This window comes from Rhododendron vialii, chromosome 6a (genome assembly GCF_030253575.1).
Source record: "Rhododendron vialii isolate Sample 1 chromosome 6a, ASM3025357v1".
Lineage (NCBI taxonomy): Eukaryota > Viridiplantae > Streptophyta > Magnoliopsida > Ericales > Ericaceae > Rhododendron > Rhododendron vialii.
The window spans coordinates 40,104,388-40,128,683 of record NC_080562.1 but is presented as its reverse complement, the minus strand read 5'-3'; the positions used below and the strand labels follow the sequence as shown (position 1 = coordinate 40,128,683).

At 37.4% G+C, this 24,296-nt stretch overlaps 1 long non-coding RNA gene and 1 pseudogene across 1 annotated transcript; both read left to right on the top strand.

The window, feature by feature from the left end:
- Positions 1-9,532: 9,532 nt before the first annotated feature.
- Positions 9,533-24,296, top strand: part of LOC131330929 ((-)-germacrene D synthase-like) — a 92,765-nt pseudogene continuing 78,001 nt past the window's right edge.
- Positions 20,384-21,722, top strand: LOC131330941 (uncharacterized). The gene is made up of 2 exons (XR_009201283.1): positions 20,384-20,699; positions 21,324-21,722. It is a non-coding gene; the product is annotated as an uncharacterized LOC131330941 (long non-coding RNA).

The following is a 24,296-nucleotide window of genomic DNA, read 5'->3' as shown; positions in this document are numbered from 1 at the left end:
ATATTTTCCAATAGATTTTTGTGTTTCCTGTTTAGTTTATTCTTCATGCATGTTTCATAGTTTTTTTTTTTTCTTTGAAAAGGCAAAAAATTTGTATTAAGAAACTCGATAATGGGTATATCAAGGGAGATAGAAAGGGAAGAGAAAGAGGGAGAGGGAGAAACTTCCAACAATAAGTTGAGAAGAAAAAGAGAAAAAAAACAAAACCAAACAGTTATGTCCTGAGAGATTGAAATCCCGCAACTAATTCAGCCCCAAACTTCATTCTAGCTGATTGAGAGCGTTCCAAGTGCTGGCAAGGACTATCATTTCAGACCACAATTGAATTGAAACAGCATCAATACCCCGTTACTTAATATTAGATAAGTGCAGTGAACTTGAATATCAAGTCTTCCAGATTTCAAAAATCAGACACATGGTCACCCAAGATTACATAGATCATGTTTCATAGTTAGGCAATGTTTCCTCATTATTTATGTTTTCCCAATTTGTTTATGTTTAGCAGGCATCAAGTCTTGTAGCCTATAGAAAGACATGTTAAGCCTATTTTTTATAAAACACATAGTATTTGAAAGCAAATTTCTTGTCAATTCTTTTTTCTAACATAAGTATCAGATCTCCTCACATGGTCAAGTTTTCATCACCCGAGTCAATCATCTCACCTCATCAATTCATATCTCCACGTACGTGCATCTTGGCAGCACATAAGGGGGGAGTGTTAGACTTTATCTCAAATCGCTTATCTAACTCCACTTTTTGCTAATTGATTTTTTTGCTAATTGATTTTAGATTGTAATCTTCTAAGAAATCTAACATGGTATCAGATCTATAAGATCTAGGCCATGTAGAATATTCGCTTTCCGGTGGGTAGCCTAAGCCTCCTCACTGTTCGCTGTACACTCATAATTTACTTTGTCAATCTCCTACTCACTTTTGGGGTGCCTGACCCACCATGTCTCTTCACCACAAGCACTCGTGGGCTCTTCTATCTCGACTTCTTCCACATCGTTGGAGATCTCAAAGTTTTGGCTCACGCATCCAGATTTTGCCCCCAAAACTCAACAGTGCCCCTACGCTCTCTTGTTTTGCTCTTAATTTATTAGTTTCTTTTTGTTTTCCGGCTTTTCTTGGATTCTTCTAGCTCCTGGTTTCTTTTTTTCAAACTCAAGTTGGTAAGTTTTCCTGAGTTTAAGAGGATGTTAGAATAATATTAAAAAATAATATGTTACCAAGTTTTCTATGGTTAATTACTGTGTTACCCTGTTTAGTTTAGACTATCATTTATTTTTGGGAAAAAAATTGAAATAGTCCCTGTAGTTAAGTATTTGTGCCAATTTGGTCCCTGTAATTGTAATTGGCTCGATTTACACTCTGTACTTTTCATTTTGTTTCAATTTGGTCCAATTACTAACTTCCGTTAGTCCGCCGTTAGTCCTTTAAATAACAAAATCATATGGCCCCCTTTTTTGGGGTTAAAATAGACTCGTTCGGCTAAATAAGCCAACTGGCTTATTTTTTATCCTTATTGAATTTTTTTTCATATTTGTTAGTTTTTTGTCAATTTTTTTGGGGTTATTGCATCATCATGACGAGAGGAATCTAAAAAGTAAAAAATTATTATCGAAATCCAATTTTTTTTGAATAAAGACGAAAAGATTGACTTATTGACTTATTTTTATCTTTATTCAAAAAAATTAAGTTTCGATCATAATTTTTTACTTTTTAGATTCCTCTTGTTATGACGATGCAATAATTCCCAAAAAAAATGACGAAAAACTAACAAATATGAAAAAAATTTGAATAAGGACAAAAAAATTAGCCAGTTGATTTATTTAGCTGAATAGGGTTATTCATTCTCATCTTGCCCTAATATACCTCTGAACCAAAATACAACTCATTCTTCCATTCTCCATTGATAAGGAGGCACTTGGAAAGAAATTTGGTTATAATTTTCTACAAAAAGTTGTCATCGAATTCAGCATTTTCATGATCAGCCATGAGGTATCATAACCACTGATATTGTCTACATGTTCAACTTGTGGATAAATACTGAGATGCCTTATTTTTCTGCATAGTACTGAAAATGCATATAAAACCATGTCCAAAAGTCATAACATGATATAGATCCAAAAGTCACAACATGATAAATAATCATGTCCAAAAGTCAAAATATTATATAAACACAGTTCCAAATTTACTATGTCATAACCTAATACATAGACATAACAAATCACTCAATTAGGTTACAATAAACCTAACTTAACAGCCCAAGTAATTACAAAAAAAAGTGCCCTGTCATTCCATTTATTTTCCTACACTTGGCCCATACACTGATTCCTGACTAGGAATGTTGAAAAATAAACCTACGCCAATTTTTTCGTCTTTATTCGAAAAAAAATTGAATTTCGATAATAATTTTTTACTTTTTAGATTCTTCTTGTCATGACGATGCAATAACTCCTAAAAAATTGATGAAAAACTAACAAATACGAAAAAAAATTTGAATAAGGACAAAAAATAAGGAAGTTGGCTTATTTAGCCGAATGGGTCTATTTTAACCCCAAAAAAGGGGGCCATATGATTTTTTTATTTAAAGGACCAACGGCGGACTAACGAAAGTTAGTAATTGGACCGAATTGAAACAAAATGGAAAGTACAGAGTGTAAATCGAGCCAATTATAACTATAGGGACTAAATTGACACGAACACTAAACTACAAGGACTATTACAGTTTTTTTCCCTTTATTTTTTCTAGTTAGCCTACGTTTTGTTATTATTTATGTTCTCCTAATTTGGTTATGTTTCTTAGCCATCAATTCTTGCAGCCTATATAAAAGTCATGTTTTAGGCCTATGTTGTACTCATTTATGAAAGCAAATTTCTTGTCAATTCTCTTTTCTAACAAGCAAATTCAAATCTTGGATTGGGCGGACGTTGTTTGCTAAGGTTTTCAAATAACTCCTTCATGTACACCTTTGAATTGGGGAAATTATTAGCTTTCTGATTCTGAGCCCGAGACATCTCAAATGCATGGTTGGACTCTACCTGCGTAGAGACTTATTCTGTCCCACCTCGCGAAATGTTGTGTAGCACTGCCCTAAAAGTAGATACCCTCCCCCGTTCCCCGCCCTCTTACCATTTGTACCGGCACAGTACCGCCAACTACACGATGTAATTCAACGTCGTGAAATTTTCTACAAAGAAGATGCCAAATTTTTCAAGTTCTCTTTTTGGCCCTAGAACCTTTCAACCTATATGTGTTAATTCAACAGATTGTATGAAAGTCAAATTGAGACAGTTAAAAGGAAACGGATGGAGTAATTAATACCCTATTGGATCAACTTAATTCTCCATTTAGTCCCTTCAATTGGATATCACACAAGTTTAATTACCGAAAATCTAAGCATTTGATCAGCAGTGGTTTCACCTTACGAATCCAGAATAAAATATAACGTGTATAGGAAAAATTGGTAACTCAAGGGAACAAGTAATCAGATAACCAATAAGGGGTTTGGTAGGAATTTTAGAAATCAACAGCTAGGTAGATGAGAGTCTTGTACTACAGAGTAAAAGAAAAAGACTGATGGTTGAAGAGTCTTGCCAGCCATGAATAATATTCAGCGAAGGATATGCTTACAGTGCGCACTTGATGAGAACTTTCCTCAGGCATTTTGTCCGAGCCCAAACGAGGGTGTTGTACTTGGGTTGAAAGGTTCTCAAGGCTACTGTTGCAGAAACGAAAATTCCACAACTCGTTCGAAAAATTCGGCCTCTTCTTTGGAGGAAATTATACAGGTAATATGGAAGTCTTTTCCTTTTCCCTGTTACATGTATCAATATCATGGTTTAAGTTTTCTTTTCCATTTTTTTTTCTTGGCAATTTTTTTTTTTATTAATCTCTGAAAAGGAAACAAAGATTAAATGGAACAAGGGAAATAAGAGCTACCCGGCTACAAAACTTTGGTTCTTATATACTCGTGATCATCCATATGTAGACCTCTTAATTATTTGGAACAGGTGTTACATTTTTACCACAAAATCTCATCACAGATCGAATTAGCCAGGAGGTTTGTTGTATAACCATGAACTCTCGTAACTACAACTGTTTCACGGTTCAAACTCTCATAACTACATCACTCTCAGTTTATAACTGTTAGACTTGTCACACATCGCCCATTTAAGACACCCAAAGTTGGTTAATATACTCTAGAGGTTACTTAACCTATATATTGCCAATTGATTTTTGGTTGGAACCCTGTTTGTCTATTTTCTCGTTTGCAGTCGACGAATTGACTAGAGTTATTACGTGTGTGTGCTGGAATGTGGGTGTTTGTGGTGGTGGAGTTTGATTCCTTGCAATATTTCAGGACTTTTCTGAAAGCAAACTTAATAAAGTGAATTAAGATGAAAGAAGAACAATAAAATGGACTTTATTATTCTTCGAAGTAGAAGTCGATCGACGGTGAGAACACAATCGAATAGCTAATTAAGTTACAAGCTACTCCTAGAGCAAGAAATGTAAAGTACAGATAAAAGTAGAAGCCTTTGGGCGATTGATTGGGGGGTTCTTAATATCTTCTATTCTTGTATTTATAGGCTGTCTTCGACTTGAAATTCAAATAAGATGGATTTCCTCATTTGATTTGAATTGAGTGGTTACTTCCATGCTTCCTATTCTTGCTCCACTACGAGGCGGTTGCTTCTCCATGATCTCACATGTTTCCAATATTGTAATTGCTTCAACTGCCTGCCTGCGCTAATTGTCTTGTCCACTTGTCCACGATCTGTATGTAACGCATGCCCTGAAACGTGTTCCGGAGTTGAATATTAACCGTCGATCAGTCCACTTGATTTTCCTTAATAGGCTTCACATTGCATTTCCATTAATTAGTCTAAAACGTGCTGCCACGTGTAACATTTTGACCTAATCGATCACATTAGACTAAATCACTAAATTATGGTGTAAACAAACCCTCCAAGAATTCTAACATGGTATGTTTTGGGTGGCTTCAACTCTCGTGAAAAAATCTCTTCCATCTCTGTCGCCTGAATCAATCACTCAGCTCCTGGTCTCTTAGTCTGCCACCTCCACGTGCATCCGGGTTGGACGTAAGGGGGAGTATTAGATTTGCCCCACATCGCTCATTTAAACCATCCAAGCTTGGTTAATATATTTTAGAGATTACTCTACATTTTATCAATTGATTTTAGGTTGGAACCCTCTAAGAAATTCACCCCAAAATCATGACTTTATTCTGGTATAATAATTGTTGGGTACCATATGTTTTTCTACTTAAATTTGTAAACAAGAAAGGTTCTTTTATTTCTATACATCATTAGAATTCCACAAAATGAGGGTGTAGTCCAATAGACAACAGAAAAAGTCTCTTCGCACCTCATAATCAGAGAGCCAATATTTTCCAAAATAAAGGGTCGTACTCGTTGGAGTAAATTTGATGTGTAAACCTAAGCAAACAGCGTCGATCCAGTCCAAGATTTGAACCCACCTTACATACTTTGTCCAAAATATCTTGGAGACCAACTTTTCTTCGCTGACAAGAAAGTATGTAAGCACAACGTCCCTCGCAAGGGAAATATTGTTCTTCTAGATACACAGATTTGGTACTGATTGATAGGCACGTGATATCATAGATATAAGCGCCTAAGTAGGGCGAATTAGCATGTTAGAGGTGCGTATTATCTCACTTTTCACTTGATGCTGTGCTTTGTTTGATTTTTGTATTTTTGTTAGTTTTGCAGCAATAAGACGGATTTTGCGCCAAGATTGGATTGCAAGGCCTTGAGGCTGGTTTGGACATCATCATGGGAAGTCAAGGCGGAGCGTGAGGCGTCGGGTGACGTCGTTGGAGCGTCGGGTGCCGAGAATTCATGCAACGCTCGAGCATTGGCCACTAAGGCATATGGTATCGATACAGCTCAATGTGGATCTGTGGCGGACCAGAGACTTCTGTATCGATACAGCTCTCAGCTGTATCGATACCGGTGGCAATAGCGAAAAAAAAATAGTTCTCGACGTTTTTAATTCCAGATTTTGGGGATTTTGTATAAATACCCCTCTAAACTCTGTTTTTAGGGTTCGGAAGTTTTATTAGCAGCTTTTAGACATATGTTCTTTCATTCAAAGCTTTTCCTTCAAAGTTTTCATCGTTTTGTTTAAGTATTCAAGCATTCGGTAACTCGTTTCAACTTCTGTTCTTAATTAAAATTATTCGTTGGTATTCAATTAATTGTTATTTCTCGTTTATTTTCTTTCTCCACTATTAGAAGCATGATTCAAATTAGGTTTTCTTCTTTTTTATGCATAATGATTAGTGAGTAGTCGTATAGGTAGGGTCGTACGTGGGGGTGATTAGCACACTGTAGCAGGTTTGGACAAGTTCTGCTCCTATTTCGAAATAAAAAAAATGTAAGAAAAACAATTTTAGATTGGTAAAATAGTTTTCGTAGACGAACCCGGATATTGTTGGAGCCCATATGAACGGGAGAATGGGGGTCCAAAACTCATTCTTCGCTGCGCATGGATAAACGGCGACCATAGGGTCTCGCATCTTGCGGGGTATCTTTTTCAATCCAAAGTTGAATGTTTTTAAGAACATCAAGTGGAGCAGGTTAATCTGGTATAGTTATATGTGCTATGAATCCTACGACCATATTTAAATTATTCGAAAAGAACAGTTGATTCCTTAAGTTGTAGTTAATCTCAATCAGATTGACAAGGAGTTTCTATCTAAGAGCTCGTTTAAATAGTAGTAACCCGAGTTTTTGAGCAATACACATCACCATATCTGTTGATTCGACTCTAGACTTACCGGAAATTATGGTATGTCGATCTCTACCCTACGCTTGGGGCAACCCATTAATTTAGGACTAGGAAATCATCAAGCACTGATCCGCAAAAATATGTATATTAATACTAGCCCGATAGGGATACATCGAGAAAAAAGAACTTTAGATATAAAATTAGTTAGAACTATAAGTAATCTGCAATTTTTTTTTTGGAATAAAATTGCCGTTCATCTCTGTGTTCTCTTTTGATTTGAAATGATATGCCAAAATTTTCATTCTATATGCATTTTCTATTAATATTTTGGCTATATATTCTGAGAATCACCCATACAATATAGTCAAGGGGTAAAAATTCCACGATTCGTTTGGAAATTTGGTCTCTTCTTTGGAAAAACTTTCGTAATGGTAGAATTACATGTCGTAGTAGGTGGTTCTAGGGGTGCACATGCATTGGGTGGGGCCAGGCTTATACCAGATAATAATGAGACTTTTGCATATCTAAACTTGGCCCTCCAAAAGTTTCAATTTCCAAGTCCGTCCAACTAGCCTATTTTTTTTCAAATTTAAAAATTGCACGTAATTTCGTAGAAGAGTTTCCATAATTCATTGAAAAATAAGGCTTCTTGTTCGAGAACAGTTTATAACAGGAAAAGTTAATTATAAATTAACACTTCATATTTATTAGAATTTTGACCTTAGAAAAGTTATGCAATGACTATTTTCATATTGTTCTAATGTATTTTTTTATTCTCCCCACAAAAAGTGATTAATAGTACGATTATGGGTACGCCATTTGGTGTACACCAAATGTACACTGGATTAATTAGGTGGTAATCGTTTCGGGATTTCATACAAATGCTAGGAGTCGCTAAATCAGTTTAAAATATTTTTTTAAGAATCCTTGCAAAAAATCAACTTTGTCAGAATTGAAGAAAAAATTGATCAAGCCCTTACCGATATCTGAATGAGCTGATGTTTTAACGATCATGCATATAGATTTGTATTTTTCCTCAAACTTGCAATTCATTTAATTGACTTTTTGACTTCTACTCTAGTGACTATGCCATTTTCGCCAATCGATTAAGTCCAATAAATACGACCCGGCAGCCATGCTTTGTTAATCTCTTAGTTAGTTGCATGCACGAGCTTAGACAAACAAACCTAATATTTAATTTCCACAATTCAAATGAGCACGAGGGCACTACTACAATAATAGATATGGATCACACTAAGGAGATTCACAAATATCACAGTTTTTAATGAAAACGTGATAAAAAGTAGTGCTTAAAACTTTTTATCTCAGTTTAAGTCCAAAACTGAGATAAAAAGTGGGTTTTAGCGTGGAATAAATTAAAAACTTTGCTCTTGCGGCGAGATAAAAGAAAAACAACCTCACCCTTGCGGCGTGATAGAAGATTTTAGGGCGGAAAAAAATGAGATAAAAGATCTCGCTCTTGTGGCAAGATGAAAGAGAAAAGACCTCACCCTTATGGCGTGATAAAGAGAAAAGACCTCACCCTTGTAGCGGGATAAAAGATTTTAGCGCGGAAAAAAATGAGATTTTAGGACGGAAAACTTGAAGTGAAAACGTAAGCAAACAACATTGACCCTTCATAGATTTGAATTCACCAAGTATATACTTAGGCTGCGTTCTTATGAAATTTAATTTAAACTTAACTTAAATCTAAAAATTTTGTCCTTATCCAACGGCTGGTTGCAAATTTAGGGAAACAACACTACTTGTCCAAGGGTTTACAACAGTATCATCTGGTCCTCCTTGCGGGGGCATACAAAGTTCAATTTCTACTAGTAGAAGAAGGACACGAATAAACTCAGCTAGGCCTGTCAATGGGCCGAATCCGATCCGAATCCGATAAGACCCAAATCCGATCCGGATCCAATAAGACTCAAATCCGATAGTGGTAATCCGGATCCGAAAATCCGAATCCGATCCAAAAACTTTTTTTACTTCAGAAATTTTAGAAAAAAAAAATTATTATTTTTTCAAAAAAAAAAGTTTTCCGAAAAAAATCTAAAAAAAATTAAAATAAAAAGTAAAAGTAAAAATACAACTTCTTAAACATTTTTTTTCAAAATAAAAAATTTACTGTTTTTTTTTAAAAAAATTAAAAAATTTTAAAAAATAAAGTTCGGATTCAAATTGATAACGGATTTAATCCGATCCGATCCGAATCCGTATTTGAATTACCGGATTTGGATTATCGGATTTCGGATTGACATTATCGGATTCGGATCCGGTCCATTGACAGGCCTAAACTCAGCCCGTCAACTGATGCACACCGTCCACATAAATCCCGTCAACAAAGTAGACTCCACATCCCATTTTTCTATCGTTTCTCTGCTCATTTAAAGGGTGGAGGAGGGGGCGACCAGCCAAGGTCGGCCCCGGGGTAAGCCCAACAAACCTACTATTACTTCTTTTCCTAGTCGGCCCCGGGGTAAGCCCAACAAACCTACTATTACTTCTTTTCGTATTTAAGTTAAGTTTAAATTAAGTTCATAAGAACACTGTACAGCCTTGGCTACAAGTATATAATTAACTTTTCTTCGCTGATTAAAAGAAAAATCTAATCAACCCGTTGAAATACAATGTACCTTGGCAAGAAAAGGGTATTCTTGACCTATATTCGCAAGCAATCTTTATTATATAATTTTTTTAGAATAGGAGGACATCCAAACTCTATAAATAGCAAGTACGAGAGCTCTTCTGTCTATCCAACCAACTAGAGAGAGAAAGCAAGGACTAAAAGAGTATTCTTTCTTGTTTAGTCGAGCTCCCCCTTCTCTTAACCGTTCATAGCCTCCAAAGCAACCCACTAGGAAAATGGAAATAAACTCTAGCCCAACTCTTACATTGACCCATGGCCAAGTACCCGAGGGCACTCAACGTCGCTCTGCAAATTACCATCCGAGTGTTTGGGGAGATTATTTCCTTGCCTACGCTTCTGTCGCCATGGTAAAATTGTCTCAGATTGTTTTGAATCACATATAGAATACTTAAATTAAATCCTAACAGCCTTCCAATATGATCAACATAAATGCTATTTTTATATATATTAATCTCGGTTTAGGATATATAGTGAAAAACAAGCATAAAAATATTCTTATTTGATTGAGTTACGTAGTAATATATATAATTTCACTATCTTCGTTTCCATCATATATACTTTCATCGATCTCTTCACAAAGCCAAAATTGTTAAGGATATTTGATTTCGTGGTTACAAATGTTTCGATAATATTTTGGTGACAAGTACTGTTGTTTGAACACTATATAGTTCATAGACGTAATAAATATGTGGCACCCATTTGTGACATGTTTAGTATCATGTAAGACAACTACATTAATTAGACTAGTTCCAGATGAGCATATTTATCATTGTTTTCATAGGAACCGGACGTTAAAACGGAGCAAAAAATTGAGCAGCTCAAAGAAAAAGTCAGAGAGATGATAGTGGCAAGTGTTGATAAACCTTCACAAAAGTTGAGCTTGATTGATGCAATTCAATGCCTAGGCGTAGGCTACCATTTTGAAACAGAGATTGAGACAACATTACAGCACATATATGAAACCTATCATGAAATGGCCAACGATGAAGATCTTTACATTGTGGCTCTCTCATTTCGAGTACTTAGACAGCAAGGACATCCTATCTCCTGTGGTAATTCTCTTTTACTTGCTATCCATATTTATTTGGTTACATCGCCGATTTTTGTAGTACCCATATTTTGGTCGAAATCTGTTATTGTCAGCGAAAAGATATATAAACCAAGTTGAATTCATACTTCACAACTTCAACATAAATCCAACCACAAATTCTTTGAAATTGTTTCGATTATTACCTCTAATTGGATCATTACCATTTGCACCCTTCAAATTCTAACTAATTTTACCTTGGTCACGGCAAACTTATAGTAAAAGGTTCAGTTAGACCCTTATGGGTTTCGAGTAATTTTTGGAACAATTTTATCATTTGGCCATTCCAACTTTGAAAATTTACACTGCCTTCTCCTTGTTGAGGTTATTGTGTCTTGTCACTTGTTATAAAATATAAGAATGTGTTCTGTACTTTTCTTGCCTCGTTGATCATGTGTTGATCGAATTGTTTACGCAGATGTGTTTAACAAATTCAAGAACAATGAAGGAAAATTTCAAGAATATGTAAAAGGTGATGTGCGAGGATTGATAAGCTTATACGAAGCTACACATTTGAGGGTTCATGGAGAAGATATATTAGACGAAGCACTGGATTTTACGACCACACACCTCAACTCTGCGGTACCCAACTTAAAGAATGCTATTGCAGCACAAGTAGTTCATGCTCTAAATCAGCCCATCCACAAGGGCCTAACAAGACTCGAGGCATGACATTACATCCTCTTCTATGAACAAGAGGATTCCCACAACAAAACTCTATTGGATTTTGCGAAACTGGATTTCAACCGCTTGCAAAAGTTGCATCAGAAAGAGCTAAGCGAAATCACAAGGTGATTTTCTTCGTCATTCAAGTTGAATCGTAGTGATTTAACAAGTCTGAGATGTTGATCTTGTTTCATGGCACTTACTTTTTTTGTTATTGTTTTTTAGGTGGTGGAAGGATTTAGACTTTGCAAGAAAATTGCCGTTTGCAAGAGACAGAGTGGTGGAGTGCTACTTTTGGATACTGGGAGTGTACTTTGAGCCCCAATATTTTCTTGCTAGGAGAATTCTAACCAAAGTGATTGCCTTGACTTCAATCATTGATGACATTTATGATGTCTATGGTACCTTGGAAGAACTTGTGCTCTTCACTGATGCAATTGAAAGGTTAAATTCTACAGATTTTATTTGAGTCCTTAAATATCAAAATAACTTCCATTGTTCAAGATTGAGATTACAAGACTCTATGAATCATGGATTTGAAATGGAATTTACAGCGTTATAAATGAAAAAGGAAAATTGAAAGAAATATAATTAGCATCACAATGATACTAATGGAAGGTTAGTACGTTGTTTAAGTTAATGTCGATGGATTTTCAGGTGGGAAAATAGTGCCTTGGATCAACTGCCAGAGTACATGAAACTGTGTTATCAAGCACTATTGGATGTTTACAACATGATTGATGAAGAAATGGCCAAGGAAGGAAGGTCATATCGTGTCAATTACGCAAAATCTGCAGTAAGTCTCAACCCAAGTTACATTTTGTAAGTGGAAAACATAAAATGAAGTTAATAATTTTTCTTTTTTTTTTTTGAACATTTTCAGATGAATAAGTTAGTTAGAGCATACTTTGAGGAAGCCAAATGGTGTCACGAGGGCTATGTTCCGAGTATAGAAGAGTATATGAGAGTTGCCCTTGTAACCGGTGCTTACAAAATGCTTGCAACAACTTCCCTTGTTGGCATGAGGGATTTGGTGACCGAAGAGGGTTTCAAATGGGTGTCGAGTGATCCTTTAATTCTTGAAGCTGCATCCGTGATTTGCAGACTCATGGACGATATGGTTGGCCACAAGGTAAGGACTGATAAGAAAATACGGTCTAAATTAGAACACGCACGGATGAATCCAAATTCCAATATTATGTTGTTGCAAAATCATATGGTTAGGGCTTTCAAACTTTGAATATTTTGACTACCTTGCACATTGCCAATACTATAGGATTTTTAATTTCATTGAGAGAGCGTTCACCCCTCATGTCCTTTTGCCCCAATGAATTATCAGCCACACAAACAATCATAATTTGACCTTATCATTTCTGGTGTTGCAATTGCAGCATGAGCAAGAGAGAGGCCACGTAGCCTCGGCAGTTGAATGCTACATGAAACAACATGATGTCGCAGAAGAAGAGGTTTATGTTGAATTTAAACAAAGAGTTACAAATGCATGGAAAGACATGAACGCAGAGTGCCTCCGACCGACTGCGGTCCCGATGCCTCTCCTCGCCCGAGTTCTCAATCTTGCACGGGTGATCAATCTTATATACAAGGGTGAAGATGGGTACACCAACTCCGGAAAAAGGCTGAAGCAGTGTGTAACGTCCCTGCTTATCGATTCTGTTCCGATCGATTAGCAAACAGTTATCTTAATCGTAACCAATTTATTCATAAGTGCCGTGAAATGTTTTACTTTTTATTTCCAACGTATTCTCCCCTTCAATCGCCGGAATGAGTGTGAACTTGGCTCAGACGTGTTCCGGCCGGGGAAAAGAATAAAGATGTCTCTCTGATATCTATGTCCATCGTGCTGTTGTAATATTGGGCCCTTTTATTAAGGAAATTCGGTTTTATATACCTAAGAATGATTGTGAACCTTATAGTACAATGATCCTTGGGAAAAATAGTAAAACTGTGCATTTGTATCTACCTGCGACCCACCAAACGGACAATACTTGTACTAAGGGCCTAACGTGGCTTTTTCACTAAGTTTTTGGTAAAAAAACATAGGTCGTTGTTCACACTAATTATTTTTCAATAACAACTTCTTTTTCAACAAATTTTTTGCTCAAATACCCAACTTCTTAATAAAATTCTTTGTTTATCAAAAAACAAAAAAATTCACTCACATACCCATCTACGTACAACTCCGTATTTTCTACGAAAAACAACTTGACATTTCTCAACAGCTTACAACTTGACATTTATTAACAGCTTAATCACTATCGGAAACAACTAACAACTTGATTACAACGAAATTTCTTTTTCAAAACTTATTCACTACCAGAAACGCCCCTAAATGAGTGAGGTCAAATTGCATGTTAAAGTGATTTTCTTGAGGTCGAATTGTTAAAGCGATCGAAGTCGGACAGTAAATTTTCTCAACACTCCTTTTTCTTTTCTACTTAAGACTATCATTTCACTATATTTTACTATGTACTAGATAGTAAAACATATAGTAGCCAAATCACATGGAAGCGCTTTGATTTAAGTTTGCACAAAGGATATGTTGCCTTCGTAAGAAAAGCAGTTGAAAAACATAAACAATTACCAATGGTGAAGTTCAACCGAAACTCACAATTTCTACCCTATGGCTCGCACGCGCGAGAGAGAGAACCAAGGAGAGTTTGATTTGCAATGGCCTTGTGTTCGTTAATGCCGTTTGGTTATTTTGGAGGTGTGGATGGTTTCCGTGAAGGTCGCGTCGTTCGCGTGGAAAAAGGTGGACCTGGGTGGCTTTGTGGTGGAAAATGGGGCAGGGTAGTTTCGGAATGGAAAAAGTTGACAAACAGCTGAGACTTTTATAAGGAATGTAGATAGATGTAGCTGTAGATGTAGATAGATGTAGCTGTAATGACATAATGAGAAAAGCAATTAAAAGTTTTGCCCCCATAGAGATTGGTTGCAAGTTCAGATCCTATGTATGAAGGCCAAGCATTACAAACTTTGAAACCACATGAGCTTTATCCGGTTGCTAACTTCTGAACTCCGGAATAAGATGAGGTGTGCGCGCAAGCTAACCAGCACATCCAGTTATCAAATAAAACGGCTTATTAACCTTTTTGGTCACAAAGTATTACGTTAGTCTCATTTTCGTTCCCAATGTAATAATTGAAGACATTTGGTCCCCAACATATCAATTTTGTACCAATCAAGTCCTCAAGCCTAAAGCCGTGAGCCCCATCCGTTAAAATAAGGGCGTGCTCGTCATTTCACCAACCCTCAAATTTCTGCCAAACAGAAAAAGAAAAAAAACTGAAAAGAGGAAAGTGCAGTGGCAGCCCTGGTCACCGCAACCATGGCCGCCGGCTGCCGTTGCCGCCATCACCCTCATCTCTCTCTTCCTCTCCTCCCCCTCCTCTCTTCTTCTCCTTCTCCTCTCCTCTTCCCTTTTATCCTCTCTTTTTCTTCTTTCGACGAGCACAAACTCTCTTCAGAAAGTATGATGATCGACCTGGAATTTATCAATTAGGAAATTGTAAACGGGAGGGACTTGCGGATAAAAAAAAAAATTGGGAGGGACTTACCCACGTCGATATTCTCTTCACAGAACTCTCTGACTTCATGAAGTATTAAAAATATCCTCTCGACTCTCTGCCATTTAAATTCCTCAAACACAAGTTTCTGCCGGATGCATCGTCGTTGTCGTCGTCGTCAACCGAACTATCCAATTCATCTTCTTCGCTCAATTTGCCACTGTCCGAAACCTCACCGAACGCATCTTCGTACTCGTAGTCATCGTCGCCGCGCCGTCATGTTGGCGCGAGTCAACTGTTATGATATCAGGAGAGTTAAAGAGTTAGTGAATATTCACTAATGTTAAGAGAGAATTAGTGAATATTCACTAATATCTGTATTAGTGAATATTCACTAATATCTGTATTAGTGATTCTCCTGATATAGCACATGTGATTCCACTGATATAGCACATGTGTTTATGGTGTATATTTGACTGTAATTAAGGGGTGTAATATTAGGCTTGATTAGTGACCTCATTACTTGTAAATCCTCCATAGAATCCTCTTGTAGGAATGTTGTATTTTATACCACTATTGTGGTTCTTATTCAATATCAAAAAATTATTTCCACAATTGTGTTATTTGATATGGTATCAGAGTCTCCTTCAATCTCCTCTTCTTCACCCTAGGGATTGAAGTTTGGTTCTATATTCACAATTGTTTCTTTTTTTGTTCATACCATTCCGTTGCGAAGTTTTTTTTAGGTGTCGTTACCACTATGACTGATGCAAGTGGTGATTCTCTAAAGAAAAATGAATCTACTACTGTATCGACTGGGTTCCATATACAGGAAACTTCTTCTCGAATCACTACGGAACCACTTGATGGTACCAATTATGTTGAGTGGTCTTTGAATGCTCAAAATAAGATCCGTGGGAGAAAACATTGGGGTTTTATTTTAGGTACTAAGGCTGCTCCAAAGGACATTCAGTCGGAGGAATATGAAGCATGGGAGGATGAAAACTGCTTGGTTAAATCTTGGCTTTTTGATGCAATGACAAAGGACATCTGATCTCTCTTTCTTCAATTGGCTACAACAAAGGAAATAGGGGAGGCAATTAAACAGACGTATTCGATCAGTCAAGATGCATCAAAAGCCTATCAGTTACACTGTGAGGTAATCTCTGTTTGCCAAAATGAAGGTTCTGTTATTTCCTTTTTTGGAAAACTACAAAAATTATGGCAGGAGTTTGATGCTATTGAGCCTTATACCATGGAATGTACCTGAGATATTGAGCGATATACTATAATGGTTACCTCCCAACGGTTATATGTTTTTCTTGCTGGTCTCAATTCTCATTTGGGTTCGTGGTCGGATTCTTGCTACTGCACCTTTACCAAATCTGCAGACTGCATATGCCATTGTTTGCACTGAGGCAAATCGCCAAGATGCTATGCTCAATATAACACCAAGTGATGGTGGGGTTATTATGTCTGTTCAAAAATCTGTCTCCCGTGACTCAAAAAAGGGCGTTCGTAAGTGTACTCACTGTAATGGTGATAATCATTTTATAGAGACCTGCTTCAAGTTACATGGTTATCCTGAATGGCATCCGAAGGGTAAGACATCATCTCCAGTGGCTCCTAACCCCAAGGTTGGAAGTTCCACTTCCAGGAGCAACTTAGCCACTACTTCCGGATTTGTTGCCAAGTCAAGTATATCTAATTCTACTCAGAGTCTTCCTTTATTTACTGGAAATAGTGCTTGGATAATTGACTCAGGTGCTACTGATAATATGACTTGTGATCGCTACGTATTCAATAATTTATCCTCTAGCTGTTCAAAATCAGTCATCACTAATGCCAATGGTGTCTCTTCTCCAGTTGTCGGCATTGGTACTGTGTCTTTGTCATATTCATTATCTTTAACTTATACTTTATTTGTCTCATCACTAAACTGTAACCTTATGTCTATTAGTCAGTTAACCAAGTCTCATAATTGTGTCGCCACTTTTTTCCCTACTCACTGTGTTTTTCAGAACATCCATACCAAGGAGAGGATTGGCAGTGGTAAAGAGAGAGGAGGTTTGTACTATCTAGATGACAGATTACAACGATCAGATGGCAGTGCGCTGGTTCATGCTATGGGCGACACCATGTTGAAAAATAAGAGAAAGATTTGGATGTGGCATAGACGACTAGGTCATCCCTCATTTGGTTATCTAAGGCGATTGTTTCCATCTTTGTTTAATGGTTGCAATCTTTTAGAGTTTGCTTGTGAAACTTGTGTAATGGCGAAAAGCCATCGTACTGTTTTTTATTCACATGAAAATAAAGCTGAAACTCCTTTTGCCTTAGTTCATTCGGATGTTTGGGATCCAGCTCCTCTTTCTACACATAATGGGATGAAGTGGTTCATTACATTTATCGATGATTGTACTAAAATGACATGGATTTATTTAATGAGACGAAAGAGTGATGTATGTGCTGTGTTTCGCTCCTTCCATCAGATGATACTCACCCAATTTGGTGTGCCTAGCTATTAAAGTTCTTCATTCCGACAATGGGGGTGAATATGTTAAAAGGGAATTGACTGAATTTATGACCTCAGTTGGTAACCTTCATCAGACATCTTGTACTAATACTCCTCAACAGAATGGAGTTGCAGTGCGCAAAAATCGCCACCTTTTGGAAGTCGCTCGATCTCTGTTACTTGGTGGTCATGTTCCCTACCACTTGTGGGGTGAAGCCTTGAGTTCTGTTGTCTACTTAATTAATAGAACACCTTCTAGTGTTCTACATTTTCGGAGGCCTTTGGATGTGTTATCCGATCAGTGCACGCTTCATTCCGTTGTTCAGTTGGAACCTCGTATTTTTGGTTGTGTGGTGTATGTACATTTACACACTTATCAATGAACCAAGCTTGATCCACGAGCATTAAAATGTGTCTTTGTTGGCTATGGATCTTCTCAGAAGGGCTACAAGTGTTACCATCCCCCTACCAAGAAGTTTTATGTTTCCATGGATGTCACATTCCATGAACAAACACTGTACTACTCAAACGGGATCACTGATTCTTCACTTCAGAGGGAGACTATGGAAGAAGTACAAAATCGTGATGATATGGGGTTCTTTGAAATGTTTCAAATCCCTTATACATCTTCCGATGACTCTGACAGCCCGGCACCCTCCAATGAAAATCCAGCTGACTCAGTTGATTATGAAGATCCGATCCATGATAGTACATTATCTCCTACTTCTACAATAGAACCACTAACCCAATCTTCTCCGAATGACTCTTAAGAGGTATCACCTGACCATATTCTCGTTGATTCTAATATCCATGATTTCGTTGATACAACTCATCTTAATTCTGAACCATCTCGATATCATCTTCCACCCCGTCGTCGCCGAGGTCATCGAAAAGTTGAGGCTGCGATGGAAAAAGAAACCTCGGGAACTTGTTGGTGGTTGGAAAGGTGCAGTGAGTGATTTGTTGGAGTCGATTTGCGAGTTGGTTTGACGGAACAAAAACCTAGCTAGATCTGTAGTTTGAATAGGCGTTTTGGTTGGGTGGAGAAATGGAAAGGGTTTGTTGGGATGGAATGCGGAGATGTGCGGAAGTAAGAGAGTGGAAAGGGCGGTCATGGCGGGAGAGATTCAAATGAGTTATCGGGACTGAGTTCTCTTTTTGAAAAAAAGAGGATAAAAAGAAAGAGGATAGGAGCAAAAGAACGAAGGAGAGAAGAAGGGGAAGAGAGGAAGAGAGAGATGAGGGTGGCAGCGCCAACGGCAGCCGGTGGCCATGGCTGCCACTTCACTTTCCTCTTTTCTTTTCTTTTCTTTTCTTTTTTACATTTTTCTGTTGACAGAAATTTTGGGTGGGCAAAGTGACAAGAACACCCTTCATTTTAATGGATGGAGTTCACGGCGTTAGGCTTGGGGCTTGATTAGTGCAAAATTAATACGTTGGGGACCAAATGTCTTCAATTATTACATTGGAGACGAAAATGAGATTAACGTAATACTTTGGGGACCAAAAAAGTTAATAAGCCCAAATAAAACTTGACATAATCAGATTAGGCGGTGGAACCCATATTAATTATTCGTGACAATAGCAGGTAGGTAAGGCAAGGCTTTTTTTAAATGACATGAAAGCAACGTTTTTCTCTAACGACGAGACTTTCCTCGACAGGAGGGAGGAAAGCTCGAACAAGCTTTAAAAGACAGTGATAGGGTTAGCGTGGATTCATTAATTTAGATATTGTTTGTTGAAGATATTAAGAATATCTGTAGAGAGATTAATTAGGTGGTCTAATGAACGAAATGGCCCTCCAGGTGAAAAAGGTTTCAATGGAGAAATTGAAAAGATAGAGGGAAGTCTGTGCATCTCTAAAAAGATAGAGGGAAGTCTCTACGTACGGAAGGATCGATCGAGAGGCCAACCATGCATTATTAATCTCTTGATTAGTTGCAAATTAAGCTACTAGTATTATTTTCCACATGCAATTCAAAATGAGCACGAGGAGAAAAACTTGAAGTGAAAACCTAAGCAAACTACATTGACCCGTTCATAGATTTGAATTGACCTTGTGTGTGTGTGTGTATATATATATATATATATATATATATATATATATATATATATATATATATATATATTCTGGGGACACCCACAAAAACACCTAAAAAAATATCTCATAGTTTCCGATCAAATTTTGATGATCCGAGTCGCTCAATGTGATCAAAACAAAACGTGATTTTAAGGATACCCGCGAGAAATCAACAAAAACAATGACCGGGAAGGGCTTGATCCGAACAGTTTTGAACAGTTTTTTACTGAATGGTTCAAATAAAAATTGCTCAAATCAAGCCTTTCCCGGTCATTTTTTGGCTAATTTCTCACGGGCACCCTTAAAATCACATTCTGCACACATTGAACAGTTCGGATCATAAAAATTTGATCGGAAACTATGAGATTGAGATTTGAGGTGTTTTTTATGTGTTTTTTTGGGTGTTCCTTGAACCGTCCCGATATATATATATATATACTAGTGTTAACTCGTGCCTACGGCACTATGTATTCCGGTTGAGAGGGGATGACAGTTGTGTGATTTAGGTGAAAATCATGGGCACTTAACCGAGAAATGAGAGGATACACTACATCCTTTTGATCAAATGAATCTAAGCCGTTCTAACAACTTGTGCCCACACCCTTCTATTTTATAATACATACATATATATATATATACATACATACATATATATATATATATACAGTCAGGTTCCGGTGAGGGATCCCTTATTTTTTTTAAATGCGGGACTTTCCTTCCCGATTGAATTTCGATGATCCGAGCCGCTCAAAGTGATCAGAACGTGATTTTAAGGGTCCCCGCGAGAAATCAGCAAAAAAAATGACCGGGAAGGGCTTCATCCGAGCAGTTTTCATTGAACGGTTCAAAAAAACTGCTCGGATGAAGCCCTTTCCGGTCATTTTTTTTGCTGATTTCTCACGGGGACCCTTAAAATCACGTTCTGCACACATTGAACGGTTCGAATTTTCAAAATTTGATCGGGAAATGAAAGTCCCGCATTTTAAAAAAGTGAGGGATCCCTCACTTGATAATTTGTGTATATATATATATATATATATGGAGTCGATTCCGTAGACCCCCAAATAAAATACCCAAACAAACACCTCATCTCAGCCCTTCATTTCAAGGGCTGAGATTAAATCCCACTTCATCCCTAAAAAACTAAATCACGTCTGCCCCCTTCTCCCGTTCTTCTCACGTCAGACGTCTTCTGCCGACCCACCCCCATCCTTCAACCTCCCTCCACTCCGACAGACGACCGACGAGTCCCCGCCGCCGCCGACCCACCACCTACCCCTCTCTCTATTCTGCTCTCAAGGAAAGGTCGAAGAAAAGGAAGGGAAGGTCCAAGCACGGTAAAATCGCGAAAATCGAATTCGCCCACCACCGAAGCTCCATTGCCAAGGTCTCCTCTCTCTCTCTCTCTCTCTCTCTCTCTCTCTCTCTCTCTCTCTCTCTCTCCCCGTCTATGAGCCCTAGATTTTCCATCTTATGGTTCCAAAATTTGGGGACCCCAAAAATTAGGGTTTGTTATACACTACGAAATTGGGGATTTTTTGCGGTGAGTTTGATTGGCTAAATTTGATGATCAGTTGATTGTAAAAATAGATTCCAAGTAAAACAATTGCCAAATTTCGTACTTGCATCTCCGATATTGGAGTTGGTGCCGACTGCTAACCAGTTCACATGTAGCTGAACTTAAATGTTTTGGTCCTTAGTTCTGTAGCTTCTGCGTAGATTAAATTTTTTATGTTATGTGGCCAGTGGCCTAGCTGTGAAAACAATAATCATACAGGTACTTTATTTTGTTACAATCTGTATGTTTGAACCAAGTGTCTCCCTGCCTTATAATGGAAGATATGTATCATGTTTTATGGGGTAGTTTTAGATCAAATTTTAGCCTTGCTCTCTGGTGTGCTACCAAATTTTTTCCGTCCGCAAATTTTGTGAAATGGATTCGGATTAGTTTGTTGCAAGTTACACCCGGCAATCTCATTCCAGTAATTTTTTTTTTTTTTTTTTTTTACAGAAGATCGAATTCTTTGACGGAGGAAACTAACAATTAAAGGTGACAGTCACAGTAAGAATGCTGGCAATTTTAGTGATTTGCAGCTCTGTTTAGATGGGGTGTGGCATTGTAGCAAAGATCACGACTACGACCAAGAAATAGTAAAGAGAAGGTGAAGTTACTGCAGCAAGCAAAGAGGTTGTTCGGATAAAAAAAAAAAGAAAAAGCAAAGAGGCTGTTTGAAGATGCAGCAAGCAAAGAGGATTGCCTGTTGTTGTGGGATTTTTTTTTGTAATCTGGATAGATAGAGCTGTGTGAATTGGATTTGGATGGAGCTAGTTTTTTGTTGGGGCTGATAATGGAACTATGTTTTTTGTAGCATTAATTTGAATAGAAGTTGCAGTTGAACTGGTTTAAACATTTTACAAGCGTATAGCAGCGGGCAATCTTAGTTGACACTTAATGGTTGTTCCACTCAAGTATTGTTATACCATAGCATGTGCAGATGGAATGGTTGAGACATGGCTGCTTGGTAACTTGGCAATGGATTTTATGGTTTTTGTTGTGAAAGATGATTAACCACTTATGAGAAATGCCCGACATCTTATGCGTAACTTGATGCTATTCCTGTTCTTCTTGTACTGATTGAGACGCGAGACGTCGGGCTAGGACCAAAAACAAAGGAAACTCTGCCAAAAATTTTCATGAATGCATTGCTATAAAATTAAAACCATGAAACTGATCCATAAAAAACTAATCCATATATCTTACATTCAATCAATTCTATCCCAAAAAACTGGTCCATAAAAAGAACTTTCTTACAGTTAACCTAAAAACTGGTCCATCCCATTACATTCAATTCCAAACTGAAAGCACAATTACTACATTAGTATTCTACGAACAAAACTCTTGGCGTACATAGTTTGAGTTTGATACAATAAGAATAGATCATTACAAAACAAAGCCAAACAAGCCAAAATACTCCAAGATCATTCGGAACAATCTGAGCCGTCCTCTTGGTCACTATCTGAGCCTTCCACGTCTTCTTCAAAGCCTATTGAATAAAAATGACAATTAAAAAAAATAGGATTAGTAAATAAGAACATCTAGGTCAATAAGAAGAATATGATTAGTAATTGAGTTACCATTGTTAATTTTACTCATTGGATTTGAAGGACAAATTCTCTTATCACTTACCTGCAAGAAAAAGAAAAGAAATCCATATGCTACTAACAGGCCGGGTAACAAGCAAACAGAGAGTACACAGTAAGGACTAGTATGTTCAAATTTACTCCTACTGAGCTATGATTTCATTGACCAAATTCATGAATAATTTTGAAATTAAGCATAAATGATAACCAATGGGGCAAAAAATTAAAACAAGTTTTGAATCAAAACAAGGTAGTTCAACATTGGGGCAAAAAATTGTAGAAACACGTACATTCGTCTGTTAACATACCAGAAAAGCCTTTAATTGTTTGTTTCCTCCGTCAAAGGATTCGATCTTCTGTTAAAAAAAAATACTGGACCACTAGCCACATAACACGAAAATTTTAATCTACTCAGAAGCTACAGAACTAAGGACCAAAACATTTAAGTTCAGTTACGTGTGAAGTGGTTAGCAGTCGGCGCCAACTCCAATATCGGAGATGCAAGTACGAAATTTGGCAATTGTTTTACTTGGAATCTATTTTTACAATCAACTCATCAAATTTAGCCAATCAAACTGACCGCAAAAAATGCCCAATTTTGTAGTGTATAACAAACCCTAATTTTTGGGGTCCCCAAATTTTGGAACCGTAAGATGGAAAATCTAGGGCTCATCGACGAAGAGAGAGAGGAGACCTTGGCAATGGAGCTTCGGTGGTGGGCGAATTCGATTTTCGCGATTTTATCGTGCTTGGACCTTCCCTTCCTTTTCTTCGACCTTTCCTTGAGAGCAGAATAGAGAGAGGGGTAGGTGGTGGGTCGGCGGCGGCAGGGTCTCGTCGGTCGTCTGTCGGAGTGGAGGGAGGTGGAAGGATGGGGGTGGGTCGGCAGAAGACGTCTGACGTGAGAAGAACGGGAGAAGGGGGCAGACGTGATTTAGTTTTTTAGTGATGAAGTGGGATTTAATCTCAGCCCTTGAAATGAAGGGCTGAGATGAGGTGTTTGTTTGGGTGTTTTATTTAGGTGTCTACGGAACCGGCCCTATATGTATGTATGTATATATATCTATATATATATATAGAGTTAGGTTCCGGTGAGGGATCTCTCATTTTATTAAAATGCGGGACTCCCCTTCCAGATTGAATTTCGATGATCCGAGCCGCTCAAAGTGATCAAAACGTGATTTTAAGGGTCCCCGTAAGAAATCAGCAAAAAAAATGACCGGGAAGGGCTTCATCCGAGCAGTTTTCATTGAACGGTTCAAAAAAATTGCTCGGATGACGCCCTTCCTGGTCATTTTTTTTGCTGATTTCTCGCTAGGACCTTAAAATTACGTTCTGCACACATTGAACAGTTCGGATTTTCAAAATTTGATCGGGAAATGAAAGTCCCTCATTTTAACAAAATGAAGGATCCCTCACTTGAAAATTCCTCTATATATATGGGGCTGTTCAATGGACAACTATTTAGACATCTAAAAAAATATCTCATAGTTTCCGATCAAATTTTGATGATCCGAGCCGCTCAATGTGATCAGAACGTGATTTTAAGAGTACTTGCGAGAAATCAGCAAAAAAAAAAGACCAAAAAGGACTGGATCTGAGCAATTTTTAGCTTAAATTTAATGATCTATATATGTGTGTGTGTATATATATATATATATATATATATATATATATATATATATATATATATATATATATATATATATATGTACTTAGTTACAAATATTATATTAACTTTTCTTTGCTAAATAAAAATATATATAATCAACCGTTGAAAAACAGTGTCCCTGGCCAGGAAAATGTTATTCTTGACCTATATTTGCAAGCAATCTTCAAAAAA